This window comes from Hydra vulgaris, chromosome 06 (genome assembly GCF_038396675.1).
Source record: "Hydra vulgaris chromosome 06, alternate assembly HydraT2T_AEP".
NCBI lineage: Eukaryota > Metazoa > Cnidaria > Hydrozoa > Anthoathecata > Hydridae > Hydra > Hydra vulgaris.
In genome coordinates, this window is record NC_088925.1 from 60,075,001 (window position 1) to 60,088,232 (window position 13,232).

Consider the following 13,232-nt stretch of genomic DNA (forward strand, 5'->3'; position numbering starts at 1 on the left):
CAGCAACTTTAAACAAGTCAGGAAACACTCCAATTTCGAATGATTTATTCATCATAATGCTCAAAGGGTAGCTTAAATCTTTCGATGCTAAGATCAATATTTGAGTAGGAATGCTATTAGGATCAGTGCTTTTTCTAGGGTTCATACTGGATATATAATCATTTATTTCTTGTGGTGTAACGGGGGTTATATAAAAGGAGTATTTTTAAGGTAGTGGTTAAAGTTATGCCTAGGAGAGATGATTGTTTTAGAAAGATTTTCTGCAATTGTGGAAAAATAGTCATTAAATAAGTTAGTGATTAGGGCATTATCAGTTATATTTTGGTTATTTATAGTTAAACTTAAACAAACATTCTCACTTCCTCCTTCATGATCCTCTTCATGCAACAATATCTTTGTAGAACATACTAGGACAATAAAATTTGGCAGCGAATCAATTAAACATTAGTGCACCAATGCTTGGAACAATCTCCCTCATTATTTGAAAAGAGAAAAACCGAAAACTCAATTTCTCGTTATAATTTTTACAATAGATTAAAAAAACAATATTTGGATAGCTACTAGAATAATAACTCCAATAAAAGCAATATATCAATGTTATTAGTCTTATTAAAAAATACTCTCTTATGTATATATTTTTTATTTTATACCTTTTTTTTTTATCTTTACATTTTTGTACAGCTTTTTTGTCGTCCTTGTACAATAATTGAATGTGTATGTACGTATGCATGTGTGGGTATATGTATGGGTACGTGTATAATGTGTGTGTATATGTGTATGTATGTGTGTTGTGTGTATGTATATGTATGTATGTGATGAATGTGCGTATTTATACGTTTATATGCGTATGTGTGTGTGTATAAACACACACACATACATCCATACACATACGTGAGTATGTGTATGGATGTATGTGTGTTCATGTGTATATATATAAGCGTATGTGTGACATGTATGTATGTTTGTATGTATGTATGTATGTATGTATGTATGTATGTGTGCGTGTATAAGTAATAACAATGATAATAATAACCATTGTTATTATTATCATTGTTATTATTGCTATTACCTTTATTTTTATTAATATCGTCATTTTTTATTATTATAATTTTTTTTATTAATATCATTATTTTTATTGTTATTAATACCATTTTTATTATAATAGTTATTGTTAAAAAAACGTTATGATTTTTATAGTTGTTATTATTTTACTCTTATGTTATTATTCATTATTATTAGGTGTTTACAAATCATTAGTAATTATACTATTTGTAAACATCCTTGAATTGTAAAATCATGTAATTCAGAATATATTGATTAATTGATTAATATAAATAAAATAAATAGTAGTAATTTAATATTTATTATTATTAGTAGGTTAATAATCAATAATAACAATTATAATAATAATATTATAATAATTATATTATTTTAGTAGTATTATTATAATATTATAATAATAATGTTATTTATTGATTACAATATTATTGTTATCAATTTTTATCATTACGTTACTAGTTCAGATGTATCAGATTACGATGATTCAGACATATCAAATAATGAGGCAAAAGATGATTTAAGTCTTAAGGGTGATTTGTTTAACTTTTTTTTTTTTTTGAATATTTAATTTTTACTTATATCAAAAACATTCAAAGTAATTATGGTTTTGACTTATGCAAATTCAAATTTTAGATAAAAAAAAACGGTTTGTATTTACAATTCTGTCGAAGAAGCTAAACACTATCTTCTATCTGTTAATGAACCAACAAAAATTTCAAGTTTGCAAGATTTTTAGTTATTATTTGCTCTACAATATTTTCTTTGCATTTATTTTGAAATTAATAAGATCTTCACATTTAAGGTAAAAGTGATATCTACATATGTGATTTGGTTAAAGAAGCCAATCAGTGTCTTCATAACTAAGAGATAGATAATACTGTTCGCTTTGCTGCTTTTTCAACTCCAAAGGATTTTGGTAGTACAGGTAAAAAGTTTTGGAACAATGTAAACTAAATGAAAGTTCTTTTATTTAAGTTGTGATATACACTTTGCAATAATCAGTTATTCAAATTTATGGAGTTTTTTGTCTCTACTGTATTTACAGCTTATGGTTATATCTATACAGTTTAAATAATAAACAGTTCATACAGCGTTGCCACCGAATCAGAGACTTTAGGGAAAGTCAAGGGAATTAAGATATAATCAGGGAAAATATAGACAAAAGCTTCATTTCGTTTAAAATCAGGGAAAGTCAGGGAATTTTTTAATTTTATATTAAAATTCTTTTTTTAGGTTACTATTTTAAAAATCATATGGCTCAAAAGATTGTTCAAATATATTAATATTTATTCATTATGAAAAAAATTTAAGTTTTATTCTAAAAAAAACTTAGTTATTAGTTTTGGTCTTTAGCATCGTTTACACTTTTAACAGAAAATATCAGGAAATCTCTAAATGGTTTTTTTCAAAATTTTCAAATGGATCTAAATATTTGGTTTTGGAACAGCAATCTAAATCATGCTGAATACAAATACTTTGACGCAAATTTTGGGCCACCCAAAAAATTTACTTGAGTACAACCACATCTTTGGCAACAATCAATTGCATAAATCTGACAAAACTGTGTGTGGATGGCCCAAAAGTAAACTGGTGACCTCTTGATATTATTAAAAAGCAGTGTGAGCAACAAGAATTTCCTAAACTTCCTAAAACTAAAAGTTGCAACCTCATGTAATCCAATATGCTTTTAAAACTGGTTTTCAATCAGGGAGGTCAATAAAAGCTTCGAATGACTTTTGAATGACAGACTAAACTGTGTATTGATGAGATAAAAGTAAACTGTTAACTTTTTCATCTTATTAAAAAGCAGTTGAGCAACTCTTAGACAGACACCCTAATGATTCCATTTCTCTTAAAATATTTGTTTTCAACTGCTTAAAGCTTAATGAGTTTAATATTATATAAATACATTTTTGAATAACTTTTGTTTCATTTTGAATAACTTTTGTTTCATTTTTTAGATATTTTTTCACACAAGCACAAAGTGTTATGGGAAACATCCCCAGAATTTTTTAATACGCCCTACGTTGTTTTGTCATCAAAAAGGTTGGATTGTCATCATGACGTTGATCGGAATTCTAATGCTAAGCAAAAGTATATCGATGCAAAAGAAAATCAAAAAGTAACAATTAAATAGTCTTATTTATTATTGTAACAAATGTTCTTTATTTTCACTTAAAATTCTTTAAATTAAATAGAACAAAAGTAGATGTTTATGTTTATTATACTACTACTACTACTAATAATAGTAATAATAATAATAATAATAACAACAATAATAATAATAATAATAATAATAATAATAATAATAATAATAATAATAATAATAATAGTAATATGATATTATTATTGTTATTATTATTACAGAAGTTTGATCATTGGTACAGAGGTGAATATGTGATTATTCAAGACACCAAGAAGTTTGAATGTCCTGCAAAAGTTAACATGAAAGAGATTGTATAATTTACTAGTTTAAAGGTATTCTACAAAACAGCATTTTTTTTTTATAGTCACATTTTTAATGAATCTATCGTTGTTAGAAAAATTATAACAATAAAAAGAATGATCAATTCTGTCATTTTATTTTCAGGTTGTCAACATGACAAATTATTACAAAAACCAAGAGTCAAGAGATATTCGAAATTCTTTGATGAAGCATAATACTTTTGTATTTTGTAGAAAAATTAAAGTTGAAATAGACTGCCTATTATGTCACCGAAATCGTCCACTTGGAAAAGTAATTGCTTTGCGCTTTGATACTTTATTGCAAACTGTGTTAATCATTAATTCTTCTTTTTATTATTATTACTATATTTTTGAAACATATTTTTCATATTGTAATGCTAGTAGTAATGCTCAGCATGATTTTTATACATGTACAAAGTTACAACTAATTTTATATTATTTGTGCGTAATAATATGTACCTTTCATATATTGCTACTGTTTTATTAATTGATGTAGTAGTACGAATGCAGATAAGTAGTTACATTTTGTGTTACTCAATACTATTTTTAGAGTGAACTCCTGTCTCAGAAAATTGACCATCGATTGTCAACAAAGATTTCTGAATTTGTGAAACAAGGCGTTTCAAATGTATGTGAGATGAAGAGGCTTTTAAAAATTATGGTTAGTGATATGTTTGGAAAAAAAGATTTGCCTCCTTCTAACAACAGAAGGTTCTATCCAAGAAATAATATCATTCGTACACACATAGTCATTGAACGTCAAAAGCTTGAGTAATTTTTTTATTTAATTTTTAGTACTTTTAGATGTTTCATATTATCAAAAAGTTTTTTGATTTATTAATTTTTCAGATTCTCAAATATTGATCAAGATTGTTTAGAAAACAAAATAAATGAGTGGTAGGTTTCTGACGCCACTGTCAAAATACATTACCATCCAAAAAGAAGTCATAGTAAGGATGAGCTGTTGTTTCTTTATCAAGCTAGTTGGCAAAAAAAACTTCTAAATAAATATGGTAATGAAATGGTGTTTTTAGATGCAACATATAAGACCACTAGATATTCATTACCATTGTTTTTCTTAGTTGTTAAAACTAATGTTGATTTTCAAATAGTTGCAACATTTGTATCTGAAAGTGAAACTTTTGATACAATAAAAAAAGCACTTAATATCATCAAATCTTGGAATCTTGATTTTCAACCTTTATACTGCATGACTGACTATTGTAATGAGGAGATACGTGCTTTGGAATCTGTTTTTTTTTGTGTGTTTTTCCAATCTGTATTTATTTATTTAATTTTTAAGTTATTAACTTCTTTAAAGGAATCATTTTTTATATTTCATGCGATTTAAGTTCATAATCATTTTAAATAAAATTTTGTTTTCTTATTAGGGTGTGAAGTATTCTGAAGTATTCTGCGATTTTCATAGAGAACAGGCATGGGATCGTTGGATAAAAAAAACTTCTAATGGTTGTTTTAGTTAAAAAGAAGATATTTTAAAATTGTTAAGATGTATAGCTTGGTCAAGATCTTGTGAAGAAGAAGTAGATGCTACAAAAGCGTTAGAGCTTTCTGACTTTTGGTATCAAGATGGTTTTTCTAAATTAAAACATTATGTTGAAATGTATTGGATGCCTATAAAAAAGGTATTTATTATTAAACATGAGTTTAAATAATTAAACCTTTATTTGAGAATACATTTTGTGGCAATCATTTGGTTTGGTTTGTATTATTTTAAGGTGAGGTATGTAAAAGTAGAATTTCTTTCTTATTGTTTAGAGATGGATCTGGTGGTATAGGCAAAATTGTCTTCTAATTAATTGCAACACAAACAATGGTGTTGAAAGACAAAATGAGTCATTTAAGTATTGCTATTTAAAGAAATATAACAACTCTTCTTTGACAGGCATGTTAACTTTATTAATTGAAGAATTCTTCACTGATAAGCTAGAAAGTTTAGTTTAAAAGAAAAGTTAAGTCAATGAACTGATGTTTGAAAGGGACTATTGTCAATTTAAAAGTTCACAGTAATGATATTAATATAATCTTTTTATTTTTATAAAGTTTTATCTATTCAATTTAGCTACACTGATGCCATCTTCAAAATGGATGCAAGATACAGGAGATATGGCTGTTGGGTGCCAAAATATTTATATAATCGCCCTCGTAGTTTAGTTAAGCATTGCTTGTTGCGAAAATCTACTGCTGATTATATGGATTTGAACACAGTTGTAATGATGAACATGGTATCTTTACTGTATCTAGTACCATTGATTCTTCTACAAAATACTTTGTGCATTTTGGTGATGAAAATATTATGCCAAAATGTACTTGTTATGATTGGATATCAACAGGCTATCCCTGCAAACATTTTTTTGCTATATTCAAAAAGTATTCTGCTTGGTCATGGAATACATTATCAAACCTTTATGTAAATTCTCCATTCTTAAATTTAGATAAAGATAACTATGATATATTCCATGAAAAAATTTTTTTTAATTTTTCAAAGTCGCTTTCACCTTTAAAAGAGTCATCTTTGTCTTTAAAAAAAATACAACTGTAGAAGATCAGAATGACATATGTAAAAAACATATTCCCATTTATTCTGGTGTCGATGTTAGGGAGATGCTTAATACTATTAAGAACTTATCATTTGAATTTGAGGCAAACTCTGATGAACTAGTGATGTTACATAAAACTCTTTCCACTCTAATAGACAAACTAAACAAAGGAAGAGTAAGAGAATCTGGGATTCCTGTCACTCAAACAAATAATAAATTAAGCAAAAAACATATTTCTATTCCTGTACGGAAACCAATAAAAGCTCAAACTAAGCGTGTTGGATCACAAAAAGAAAAAACATCAAATGCTTCTAAAGTGTTTATAGTACCAGAGAGTTACTTAGTTGACTCGATTGAACATAAAATTGTTGATGAACCTGTAAACAAAGAAGGTTTGTTGTTGACCATGAGATAGTTATTTCACATAACAATGATGAACATTTAGTAGAAAAACTGGTTTTACTTCCTAAGACTAAACTCTCATCAGATGATATGAATGATATTACAACCCATCAGATGTTGTCAGACAATGTCATCCATTCGGTACAAAAAATGATAACTGGTGTTTCTGGTCTGCAGGATCCAGCTTTGGGGCAAAATTTGTAATTTTGTGTGGTAAAGGACGCCTTTGTACAGGTATTACATGATGGTGATGTACACTGGCTGACAATAAGCACTTTTGGGTGCTCTAAAGGTGAGATATTTCTGTTAGACAGCATGTTTAAGGGCAACATAAAAAATTATGTTGTCAGACAAATTTGTGCAATAATGCAGTGCACCAAAGACAGTTTAAAAGTACGAGTCTTACCTGTGCAACAACAAACAAATGGTGTAGACTGTGGTTTGTTTGCATTGGCGTTTGCACAGCACATAGCTTGTACCGGCTCAAATCCACACTACATTTCATTTGAAAATGATGAAATGAGAAACCATTTATTTAAAAGTGTTATAGAAAACCACTTAAATGAGTTTCCAAAGACTGGAAAATTGACTAGGTTTTGCAAAGAAAAAGAATTTAATTTTACTCTTTATTGCGTATGTCGGCAAATTTGGATGGCTTCTGATAAAGTTGGCAAAGTTAAGTAAGTGAATTATTTAAATTATGTTTTAGCTTTTCAATCTAACTAGTTACACACACACACACACACACACACACACACACACACACACACACACACACACACACACACACACACACACACACACACACACGCACTTATTACTTTTATTTTATTTACACACATTACTTTTATTCACATTTTTTTGACTGTTTTTTTATGTGTTAATACATTAAGGCATATGGTGCAATTTGGAAAATGTGAATGTTGGTTTCATCGTGTTTGTGAACGCTGATTTTATTTTAGAATGTGAGAGTGTTGAATGGTTTTGTTCGCAATGCACAATAACTTTACCATGTAATACTTTAACTTAAAAGAGATTTTGACTTTAACATTTATAATCCTTTTTTATGTAGTTTTAGTACTTAAGAATTTTTTTTTTTTTTTTTTTTTGTTATGGTAGGCAAAAAGTGTATGATAGATAAAAAAATCTTATTTAAATAGTTTTTCATTTTCTAATTTTCTAATATATAGTCTTAAAGGAATACATGATTTTTGAATGATAGCAATGCCTAAAAAGTTGTGTTACCTAAATAAGGTTTATTTTAGTCAAGAGTCCCTTAAGTAAGATGGTCTGGTTAAGTAAGTAAGATGATCTGGTTAAGTAAAGGCATGTTCAAGAACAAGATCAATTTTTTAAACTAAATGGTTCTTTTTCAACTCTGAAAGTGGTGTTGTTGTATTTCAATTTATTTATTTTTACCGTAAACACTTTTAGTTTTAGTTATAGTATAAATCTTAGTATTTGTAATAAGTATTTATTATTGATTACATTTCAATGAATATATATTTTTTTAATATATAATAACTTTTTTAAACAACAATTTTCCTTTTTTTTTTAGTTGCATTTGTCATTGCTTTATTAGTTTGCCTACTGTTGAAACATGGTTTTGATTTAGTAAATTTATATGATGTGAAATTTACTCTATTAATCATCAGATAACAGTTAGGGAGAAATTGGAATTCTACATAATTAAGGTAAAAATGATTTTGTTTACTGGTATTACGATTAGTTGCCGATGGTAATATTACAAAACTAGTTTTTATGGTTGATTGTGTTTCAGCTCTTTAGTTTTATACTGTAACATTGATGACAAATATATAACAAAAACAACATGTTGTTTTTGTGACAGTCATTATCGATAAAAGCTTTTATTACGATTGTAAATCTTAATTATATGTATTTTTAGCACTTATCATATTTCGTTATATCACAAATAATTATGACAACGTGAAAAATATTTAAGGATTTACTTTTAATTCATGATATAATTTTTCAAATTGCTCAACTCCAATTATCCCTCTAGTTTAAATATTTTAATAAATGAAATCCCTTGAGTTCAAGTATTTTGTTGTAAAGTGTAATTATAGTTAATGATTGTTTTAAAGGTAACGATCGATTTGAGTTACTTGTAAATAATTGTATATGTATATAGACGTATTTGTATATAATGTAAAGACATAATTGTAAATATTAAGAGAATTAGTATATAAATTATGTTGAATTACGTTAAGAGAGAGGCGTTTTACGCTTGACTTATAAAGTTCTTTTTGATGTGAAACAAAAGGCTATTTCGGCTAAAATGTCGACTAAAGTTTATTTAAAGTTAATTCCTGAGTTAAGTGGAAACGATCAACAATCAGTCGCAGAATGGCTGGAAAAAGTTGAACTAGTATGTAAACTACAGACGTGCTGAGCCGAGGTTGTTTGAAGATCAAACGCAACCTAATTGTTATGAATGTTAACTCCCCATTCATTTTGCAAGAGATAGTCATCTGCGAAGAAATAGTAATCGAAATAAGTCGGGTCGAAGACGGGAGACAAGCGATGTTTTGTCTTACTCGTGTCAAGAGAAAGGACACATCAAGAATGTGTCCAAAAAACGTGCCGAGGGAGGAGATGTTTGCGCCAGTTCTCTCCCTAAACAATCAATAATGGCGTTACCTACTACACGGTTGAACATTAATGGCGTTTCTCGGAATGTGTTAATTGACTCAGAATGTACCTGCTCCATCATTTATAAATAATGTGCGCCAAAAATTACGAAGAAAATACTTAGCGTGGTAACTGTTAATTGACAACAACAACAGTACGAAGAACGTTAGCCAAACTAGAATTGTCACACCTAATGAAAATGAAGTTTTTGTGGAAGCACTTGTAGTTGACTTCAAACCACTTTGTTATTGTTTTTGATGGGTATGGAATAGTGGCTTTTGGTGGAGTATCAATATCCGCAACTCGTGATGTTTGTTTTATGGGAAGAAACGAATTATGTTTACTTGAACTAAAAGATGATATTTCAAAAGATGTCAGTAATACGAACATAATATCTCGGGATTTCACAGCTTTGTTTAAGAAACAAAATCGAGAATGGATAATTGCATGGAAATGGAATAATAATTCTCAACCTGAAACTCTAGTGAATAAGATTGCTGAATACACTATCTCTGTTGGCATAAAACACAATTACGAAAAAGAAATTGAAGGGTGGATAGAGAAACAATGACTTTAAAAGTACGATATAAAGAAACACGGTCCAATAAAGGGTTTGGCTCCTCTCATGGTAGTGGTGCAGCGAAACAAAGGAAAAGTGCGACCAGTATTAGACTTCAGGGAGCTGAACACGTTTATTGAAGCATTCACTGCGAACACAGATGCGTGTGCTGTTAAACTTCAAGACTAGAGACGGTTTGGAAAAAATATTTCAATAATTGATTTATCTTCAACTTATATGCAACTAAAAATCGATGAAAAACTCTGGACTTATTAAAATGTTGTGTTCCGTGGACAAAGTTTTGTTTAACATGTTTGGGATTCGAACTAAACGTTGCGCCAGTCATAGCGAAAGCGGTATTAAACAAAGTGCTATCGCAAGGTGAAACAATCTGGAAAGGAACGTCATCATACATTAATGATATTTTGTTGAAGACATAGTACCTGTTTGTCGCGTACTTGATCATTTGGAAATCTTTGGGCTTAATTGTAAGCCGGCAGTCCGCGTATCCGATGGAGCAAGAGTTCTTGGTTTACAAGCCAGAATGGAAAACAAAAAGTTATGTTGGAGAAGAGATAACGATTTTTGTGAAATTCCGAATTTGTTAAGAAGACGTAATATCTTTTTTTTGTGCGGAAGAATGACAGGAAATCTTCTAGTTTGTGGTTGGTTGCGTGTAGCGTTGTCGTATGTTAAAAGAACAGCAAACGCCCTGACAAAAACGTCAGGCAACAAATTGGGTAGATGCTAGTTCAATCGTACTAGACGTGGTTGTCGAGTTTAAAGGCAATATAATCGAAGACGCATGTCGGTTAAGAAAACATACACAGCGCATATAAACATATCCCAACTTGATACAGTGATTAAACGATTAAAAATGGGCCTTAACTCGAAAATGGAAGTTTTGCACATCTGCACCGATTCGAAAGCGGTGTTCCATTTAATTACCGACACACTCGCAGAAAAATCTGGATTGAGGACAAACGCATCAAACGAAATGCTGTTAAGGAGAATACTCAAGAATATTGCAAATATAATGGAAGAAAAAAATGTGTCTTGATGTTTGATATTTAAAAAAAAAAAAAAAAAAAATTTGTGCAGAGAAAATTAAGCGTGAATTTGTGTATTTTCAGATCTAATCGTGGTTCGATCCCCATAGCCCATTAACGTAAGAGATCAACTTGAGGATCTCGAATCAGGGCCTATGGATAAATTTAATCAGATAACTCGTGACTGTTCTGAAAACATTGGTACATTAATACAGACATATGTGTACTGTTTATATTGTCATGCTTTTTTTTTTGTGTGGTTTTTTGTGGTTGCTAATTATTTTTACTATTGTTGCATTTTGCATTTGTTGCTATTATTCAAGTGATTTCATTTTTTTTTTTGTCTTATCACAGTATTTATTTACATCTTTTTATTTATATTTTATTTCCTATCACCTTTCTTAGAAGGAATAACTGAGATAACACAACGTTTAATGATCAGAATCTGATCATTAAATGTTGTGTTATCTCAATTATTCATTATCTCTCATGTCAGCTCATTCACTTTTTCCTTTTTTGTTATTAGTCTAGTTTTTTTTAATATTTAATATTCTCCGTTTTAATAGGATTATTTTTTGGTACATCAAAAACAGTACACCAACTCAAAGTAGATATTAGGCTTGTCGCTTCGGAATTTAACCTGGCCGATGCCCTTACTAGAGTGTCTAATAGTTGGTTAAAATTGGTTGATAAACCTTCTGAAATGGCAGCAAGTGGTATTATTAGTACTTCGCTATCCTCTAAAGAAATCGAGCACGTTCATAGATCTACAGGACATAATGGCGTGAAGAAAACATTGTACTTCGTTCGTAAAATCGACCCGTCAGTGGAAGAAGTATTACTGAAAAGAATACATACTGAAAATTATAAAATTTTTATACCTACTTTATTATTCCTTAAAATAAAAGTTTTGGCACTCCTATTGCGTAAATGCATACCATATGCGCTGCCTTTTTGGCACCCTAAGTGGTAGAAACAACCTTTACAGCTTAACTTACTTGAAACTTACTACTGACCACAATTCATTTTTTACTACTTACTAAACTTACTACTGACCTCATTTCATATTTAAATGGGATAAATGACCAGGTCTACTAAATCGTTCTTTTTACCAAAAATACATAATAGTGCAAGAGTTAATGGTCATCAAACTGTTTTCAATATATAAGTTAAGCAACTTTATGAAATTAAAAAGAGCATTTCACGAGAACTGCCCTATTCATTAAGGTACTCCTCTTAATGAATAGGACAATTTTAATTAACTCCCCCCTTAGGTCACAAAAAAGCTTCATTTATTCAATTTAAAAAAAAGTGCAAACAACTTCGCCAATTATTGGCCACATTTTTATAAGAAATACCCATTGCAGAAATTAATTGAAGTATATATCACATATATACTATAGTTATTTTTAATATAAATTTTAGATCAATAAAAGCTCTTTCAATTTAAGCAAAGATTATTGTAACTATCGCAACATCAAATTACATATAATGCAGGTAAAAAAGATTTCACCAAATACTGACTTGTATTTTATATCAAATACTAGCAAATGTCTTAACCATTTACTGGCCAATGATCCGTAAATGGGAAACACGTCGAACAGAATAATAGAGCATTGAAAATTTATTTATTTTAATGCAATTATTTAGATATAAAACAAAACTAAAAAATAAATCAATATAATTTAACTCATTGTATGCTAAGTGCAGGCAATGAACCCCGAAAAAAAGTTAAAAAAACTTATTGCTAAATACCATCATTTTCTTCAATATCTTGATAATTTTCAATATCTTCAATATTTTAATTCTTCAATAGAGGTTGATTAATGCAAATTTGATATCTCAGCAAACTTCTTTTTAGAGTTCACAGTTTTCCTTTATTTTTCTTTTAATACCTTTTGTTATTCAACTTTTCTCTTTTCACAAGCTACTTTTGCAGCTGTCTTCAAGCTTCGTGTTGTAAGACTGTAATGTGAAAAAAACAACTGTAAAACAGAATTTTTGAGTTAATCTTCTTTTGTTTAATTTGTAGTGAAGGATAAGTGAAAATATTGGAGTCTTTGTCTAATAGACTAGATGAACCATTAAATGGGAATGAAAACTTGAGTTCTATTGATGTGTTGTGAGAGGCTATTTTTTATTATTCAAAAGAATTCAAAAAATTACTTACAATTTAAAACCATGAAGCACCAATGAACTATTAAACGGATCTTTTTTAACTAATGTTGATTTATTAACCTTTACTTCTTCAAAACTTACATTTGTATTAATATCCACAGTATTGTCTCAAATAGAAAAATCATTTGAATCATCTTTTACTCCAGGTTGAGTTCTTGCATTGTTGTGATGTCATATTGATACGCTTTAGAAAATAAAACAAATAACTTAGAATGTGAAACTTTATCCCCTGAAGTTTTATTCATCATTGTTTGATAGACATCAGAATGCATATTTTTTAGAGGCTTTAAAACTGTGCTGACCAAA